This window comes from Crinia signifera, chromosome 3 (assembly GCF_055691185.1).
Source record: "Crinia signifera chromosome 3, ASM5569118v1, whole genome shotgun sequence".
NCBI lineage: Eukaryota > Metazoa > Chordata > Amphibia > Anura > Myobatrachidae > Crinia > Crinia signifera.
Window position 1 is genome coordinate 32,981,583 of NC_139219.1, and position 5,942 is coordinate 32,987,524.

Consider the following 5,942-nt stretch of genomic DNA (forward strand, 5'->3'; position numbering starts at 1 on the left):
GCTTCTTTATTTGCAGTGTTTCCTGATTGGCTGTCAGGCACATAAAGCTGGTGACTGTCCCGATTGGCTGGCAGGCACATAAAGCCAGCGACTGTCCCGATTGGCTGGCAGGCACATAAAGCCGGCGACTGTCCCAATTGGCTGCCGGTAACATAAAGCCGGCAACTGCCCCAATTGGCTGCCTGGAACATAAAGCCGTGACTGTCCCGATTGGCTGCCTGGCACATAAAGCCGGCGACTGTCCCTATTGGCTGGCAGGCACATAAAGCCATCGACTGTCCCGAATGGCTGCCTGGCACATAAAGCCGGCAACTGTCCCAATTGGCTGTCATGCACATAAAGCCGGCTTCTTCCAGAGAGGAGACTAGAAAAGTGAGCAACCCTGATGTATGACACTGTGCTTGCATGATAATTAACACTTAACCTGAAATAACGACTCGGAGACTTAAGGTTTGGCAGAAAATGTTAGCTGTCATTTATTTAAACAACTTTAACTTAATTTATTAATTAATAGAATTAAATAATGGTGGCCAAGAAAGAATGGCTATTATTTAAACCCCACCCATAACTATCCTACCTAAACAACAAATAGCCTAACAACAAGCGGTATCCTCTCAGCCTTCTACATTGACTGCCCACCCGTCTGGGTGGTGTTGCAGTTCCCGACCGGGTTATCCAGTGAAGGCCTATAATTAATGAAGGTGAGCGCACCAAAAACAACTATACACAATCAACCTTTAAAGAAGACCCTTAACCGATTAATCTGCCGCTCTTTCCAGCCAAAGCCAAGAAAACATCAGTTTAAAAGTAGGGGAGGGAGGGCAGGCGGGAAACTTAGGAAAAAGAGAGAGACTCCTCCTCTTCCTGAAACTCATAGCCTCAGCTAACCTTGCCATCCCTGCATCCTTATTGGATGCCAAGTCACATGCTTCGTTAAGGCCATCACAGCCTCGAATGTTTAACCCACTACATGCATATTTCTGTCATTCCGTTCTTCATAGAGCCTTAAACAGACCTGATCGCAAATCTTTCTCAAATGGACAAAACCATGCTGACTGCAGGTGGAGCGGATGTAACATGAGCAGAGAGAGTTAGATTTGGGCGACTTACGTTGTTTCTGTGCAGGGTAAATACTGACTGCTTTATTCTTACACTGCAATTTAGATATCAGTTTGAACACACCTCCCCCAGATCTAACTCTCTGCACATGTTACATCTGCCCCACCTGCAGTGCACCATGGTTTTGCCAATTTGTGAAAGAGTTTGCTTTTGCAATCAACTCTGAATCAGGCCCACAGAGCGCAGCTATCGAGAGGGTATTTCCTGTGGGTACTGGAGGACTAATGTACTGTGTGAAATTTGGTAAATAAATTGTCTTCCAGAATGAGATTTCTTTATGACCAAAAACATGAATATATAACTGCATATCTGTCATCAGACACTAGATGGCAGCAAATGACAACATAAATGATCTATTCACTAGTAGTTGAACCTAATTTATCTGCATGCAGTATTTATAACCGAACGACTGTATTGCCCTCTGGAAATGTGACGAAGAGGCAGATGTACTGAGCCGTGGAGAGTTATAACTCACAGGTAAGTATTAGGGTTACTAAATCTCGGGAAAGTATCAGTCTGGAAATAGGTGTCACCCTTTTCGGTTCTCCTGCCATTTTTCTTCTTTACCAACAGCAAGGTTTTCAAAGAGCTTCCTTTTGGTTTAACCCTTTGAGTACCAACGTTGCGGTGAGAGATCCTCAAAATATCCGCTAAAAATGCCAGCGCCGCTCACAGCGACTGCTCTTTTTTTGGGTGCAGTAACTTCAATTAAGTGACTTGGCTATATTTGTATTTACTGTAGTTGTGCTAAAAGAACAGTCACTGTGAGCGGCGCTGGCATTTTTATTTAGGAGGTATATAAGGGTAGCTATGATGGTGGGCAGTGCCTATTGCTCACCGTCATAGCCTGCCCTCAGTATTCAACCCACCCCCCATGACTGCACCGCCAGCTCGCCCGCTCCCCCGCCTGCTCCCGGCTCCCCGCTGTGTCTGGGTGACGTGTTGTCCGCTGCTTTTTTCAATTCATGTCTCCCGCTGGACCGCTAGCCAATAGGTACTTGTGGTCCAGCAGCCAATCAGAAGCAGAATTGGTGGCTGCTGGACTGCGAGCACCTATTGGCTAGCGATCCAGCAGGAGACTTGAATTGAAAATAGCAGCGGGGAGCCGGGCACAGCGGGAAGCAGGCTGCTCCCCGCTTGGCATCGAGCATGAAGACCCCTGGCATCGTGCATGAAGTTCCTAGCAATGAGCATGTAGGTAAGTGGCACTTATGTGTCAAATGTGTAATGGGCATTACGGTGTTATATAGTATGTAATGGGCATTACGGTTTGTTATATAGTATGTAATGGGCATCATGTGTGGCCTTATGTGTAATTGGCATTACGGCATGTGGCTTTATGTGTAATGGGTATTACAAAGTTCGCTAAAATGTGCATCGGGCATTACGGTGTGTGGTATAATGTTAGGCCACGCCCCTTTTCTCTGCGTAAGAGCCCCGCCTACTACAAATAGGGTGGAGCGTGAAACATGCCCTTGCTCCGGGCACCGTGGCACCTAGCTACACCACTGATTAAATGTAACAGAAACAATATATTTAAAGCAAGACAATGTTTACTAATAGCATGAACTCTCTTACTATAATTAACACACAACAACGTTACAGAACTTTATTATGCAGGAACCGTAAATTAATACTCATCTGGCAAAAACCGTTTACTTGACCGTCTATTCTGTGACAAGCGGGTTACTAAATCAACGTCATTGTTGCTATAGGAAACTTTTGGCCTGATTTAGACCTGTTCACTAGGCTGCGTATCCTTGCAGCCTAGCAAACAGGTTAAATGCCGCCTGCTGAACCCCCGCCCACCCCCCAGCGACCGCATCCGTTCCCTAGCATGCCAGCAGATGCGTTTGCATTACCATCCGCTCGCATGTGGCTGAACGACAGATATAATATACCTCCGGTAATATAAGGTCAGTCAGGGCTTTTATTCCGGCCGCTATCTGCTGAATTCTGGGCGGGAGCTGCTGTCATATGACGTCAGCCGCCCGCCTCGTGCAGGCATAGACACGCCTGCGTTCTCAGCGGTACACCCCCTACCTGCCTCCGGCCCTCCGGTCCCAAAGCCGATCTCTCCCTGGGTTTCCACATTGTCATAATCATATGCATGTGCAAACCCCGAACACCCGGGATGGGGCTGAATTCGGACCCAAATGAATGGGTCTGAATCAGTCTTGCCTACCCTCTCGGAATGGTCATTGGGTCTACAGCAAGTCAGTCTACAAGCATTGGGGTTGACACCATTAGGTTGCCATGGTTCTAGGTCGACATGGGTCAAGGTCGACATGGGTCTAGGTCGACAGGTCATTAGGTCAACACAAGCATTAGACTGACAGTCAAAAGGTCGACAGTCCAAAGGTTTTCACTGTTTTTTGAGCCGACATGTGCCGAGTGCGGTATTTCATGCCCTACCATCCACTAGGGGGTGTGGGAGAATATAATAGTGTGCCCGAAGCATAGCGAGCGATGAGAGGGGATGCATTTGATTAAAAAAACTGTGAAAAACCCAATGTCGACCTTTTGACTGTCGTCCTAAACACTGTTAACCTATTGCTTGTGTTGACCTGTTGACCTAAACCCATGTCGACCTAGACCCATGTTGACTTTGACCCATGTAGACCTTTCCCCATGTCAACCAAACGGTGTCGACCTAATGTTTGTCGACCAACTTGCTGTACACCCAACGATCCAATCCCCAAAAATCGTGTCTGCCCCCACCCCCCCCCCCCCCCGGGAAGGTGGACAAGTCTCCCGCTTGGTGGCCAGAGCAAATCGCGGGTCCGCTGAGAGAGGTTAAAATTATTCAATAGCGGCATTTTGCGGAATTTAAGCCCTGCCCCCTCTCCGCGGCCCATGAATCACGGTGTTTAATGACATGGGGGGTGCGGGCCAATTGATGTCAGCCTTGCCCCCGTCCCACATGGCTTCTCCCGGAGAGGTGAAAAACAAAGTAGGCAAGTATGGTCTGAATGGGCCCCTTTGATACCATTACACCAAATTATCAACAAACCATTTACAATATTTCACTACAACATTACAATAACCTTCTACTCTTGAATTCAAGTCTTTATCGCTTTAATGCATTAACGTTTCTGCTGAAGCTTTGTTATTAATGTAGTCTCTCCAGAGATTTAATTAAAGTGGTTTTCTTAGTCATGTCACAGGTTATATTTGGTTGGTTCCTGTGTTAATTGTACTAAAATAAATTGCTTAATTTATCTTTTTATTTTTTATTTTTTAGAAAGAAATAAGCTGACTGTCCTGCTCTCAGTATTATCCACAACTCACGAGAAAAGAAGTTCAAGGTAATTACTTAGGATATAAACTATTATACGCTATCTCTTTTCAAAACAATAAAACTTTTTCAGTATCAAAAAATAAACTTTATATAACTTTTCTCAAGCGTATTGTCTGAACTTCCTCAGTGGGCTTGTCATAAAATCCAGCGTATTTAGTATGAATGGATTTATACATGCGCAGGTAATTTGAACTGTGGTATAAGGTCCTCCCTAACCCCTTCCCGACGGGGCGTTTTTTGTTAACTTTTTTTTTTTTTTTCCTCCTTGCGTTCAAATAAGCGTAACTTTTTTAATTTTCCGGCTATATAGACACATGAGGGCTTTTTTTTTGCGGGACAAGTTGTAGTTTTTAATGGTTCCATTTACTATACTGTATAATATTCTGGGGAATCAGAAAATAATTCAATGTGGGGTAAAAAGGAAAAAAAACGCAATTCCACAATTTTGCGCTGGTTACGGTTTTTTGGGAGTTCATAGTTCGTTTAAAATGATGGGTTATCTTTATTCTATGGGTCGTTACGATTCCGGTGATACCAAACTTATATAGTTTTCGTTACGTTTTACCACTAAAAAAAAAATAGAAAATTTTACGTTTTTTTTCTAATTTGCGTCGCGTCGCCATGTTCTGCGGCTTATAACTTTTTTATTTTTCCACCTACGGACCTGGGTGAGGGCTCATTTTTTGCGGGCTAAAGTGTACTTTTTAATTAATACCATTATGGGATATGTGCGACTTTCTGATCTCTTTTAGTTACATTTTTTTGGGTAGGCGATGCGACCAAAAAACGTAGTTTTGGCGTTGGGAATTTTTTTCCGTTTACGCCTTTAACCGTGCGGGATAACTAATGTTATATTTTAATAGATCGGACTTTTAGGAACGCGGCGATACCAAATATGTTTATTTTTTTTATTTATTTTTATTTGTGAAATGGGGAAAGGGGGGTGATTTGAACTTTTAATATTTTTTTATTTTTTTTATATTTTTACTTTTACTACAAGGCCCCCTAGTGTACTTGACCACTAGGGGGCGCGATCGCCTGTACTAGGTTCAGCCATAGAGCTCTATGGCTGAACATAGTGATTTTCAGCACTTCCTATTACATCCTGCCTCAGGCAGGATGTAATAGGAATGCTGACATGGCCAGCACAGGGGTCTACATTAGACCCCTGGCTGCCATGGCAACCGATCGGCACCCTCCGATCTCGCCGCGGGGGGCCCCGATCGGCACCGGAGGGGGGTGCCCCCCCTCCGATCAGCTATTTAAGCACTGCGGGCGCTTTGCCCGCGGTGCTTAAAGGGTTAAACGGCCACGATCGGCGAACTCGCCGCTCGTGGCCGTGAGAGCAGGTACCTGGCTGTAATATACAGCCATTACCTGCTCTCTTTCAAGCCAGCTCACTCCGTGAGCTGGCTTGATTCCCCCGCAACCGACATATGACGTACATGTATGTCATATGTCGGGAAGGGGCTAATTATGCTTCCTTTATCAAGGATAATTAAAGAATAAACCTGTATTTCCA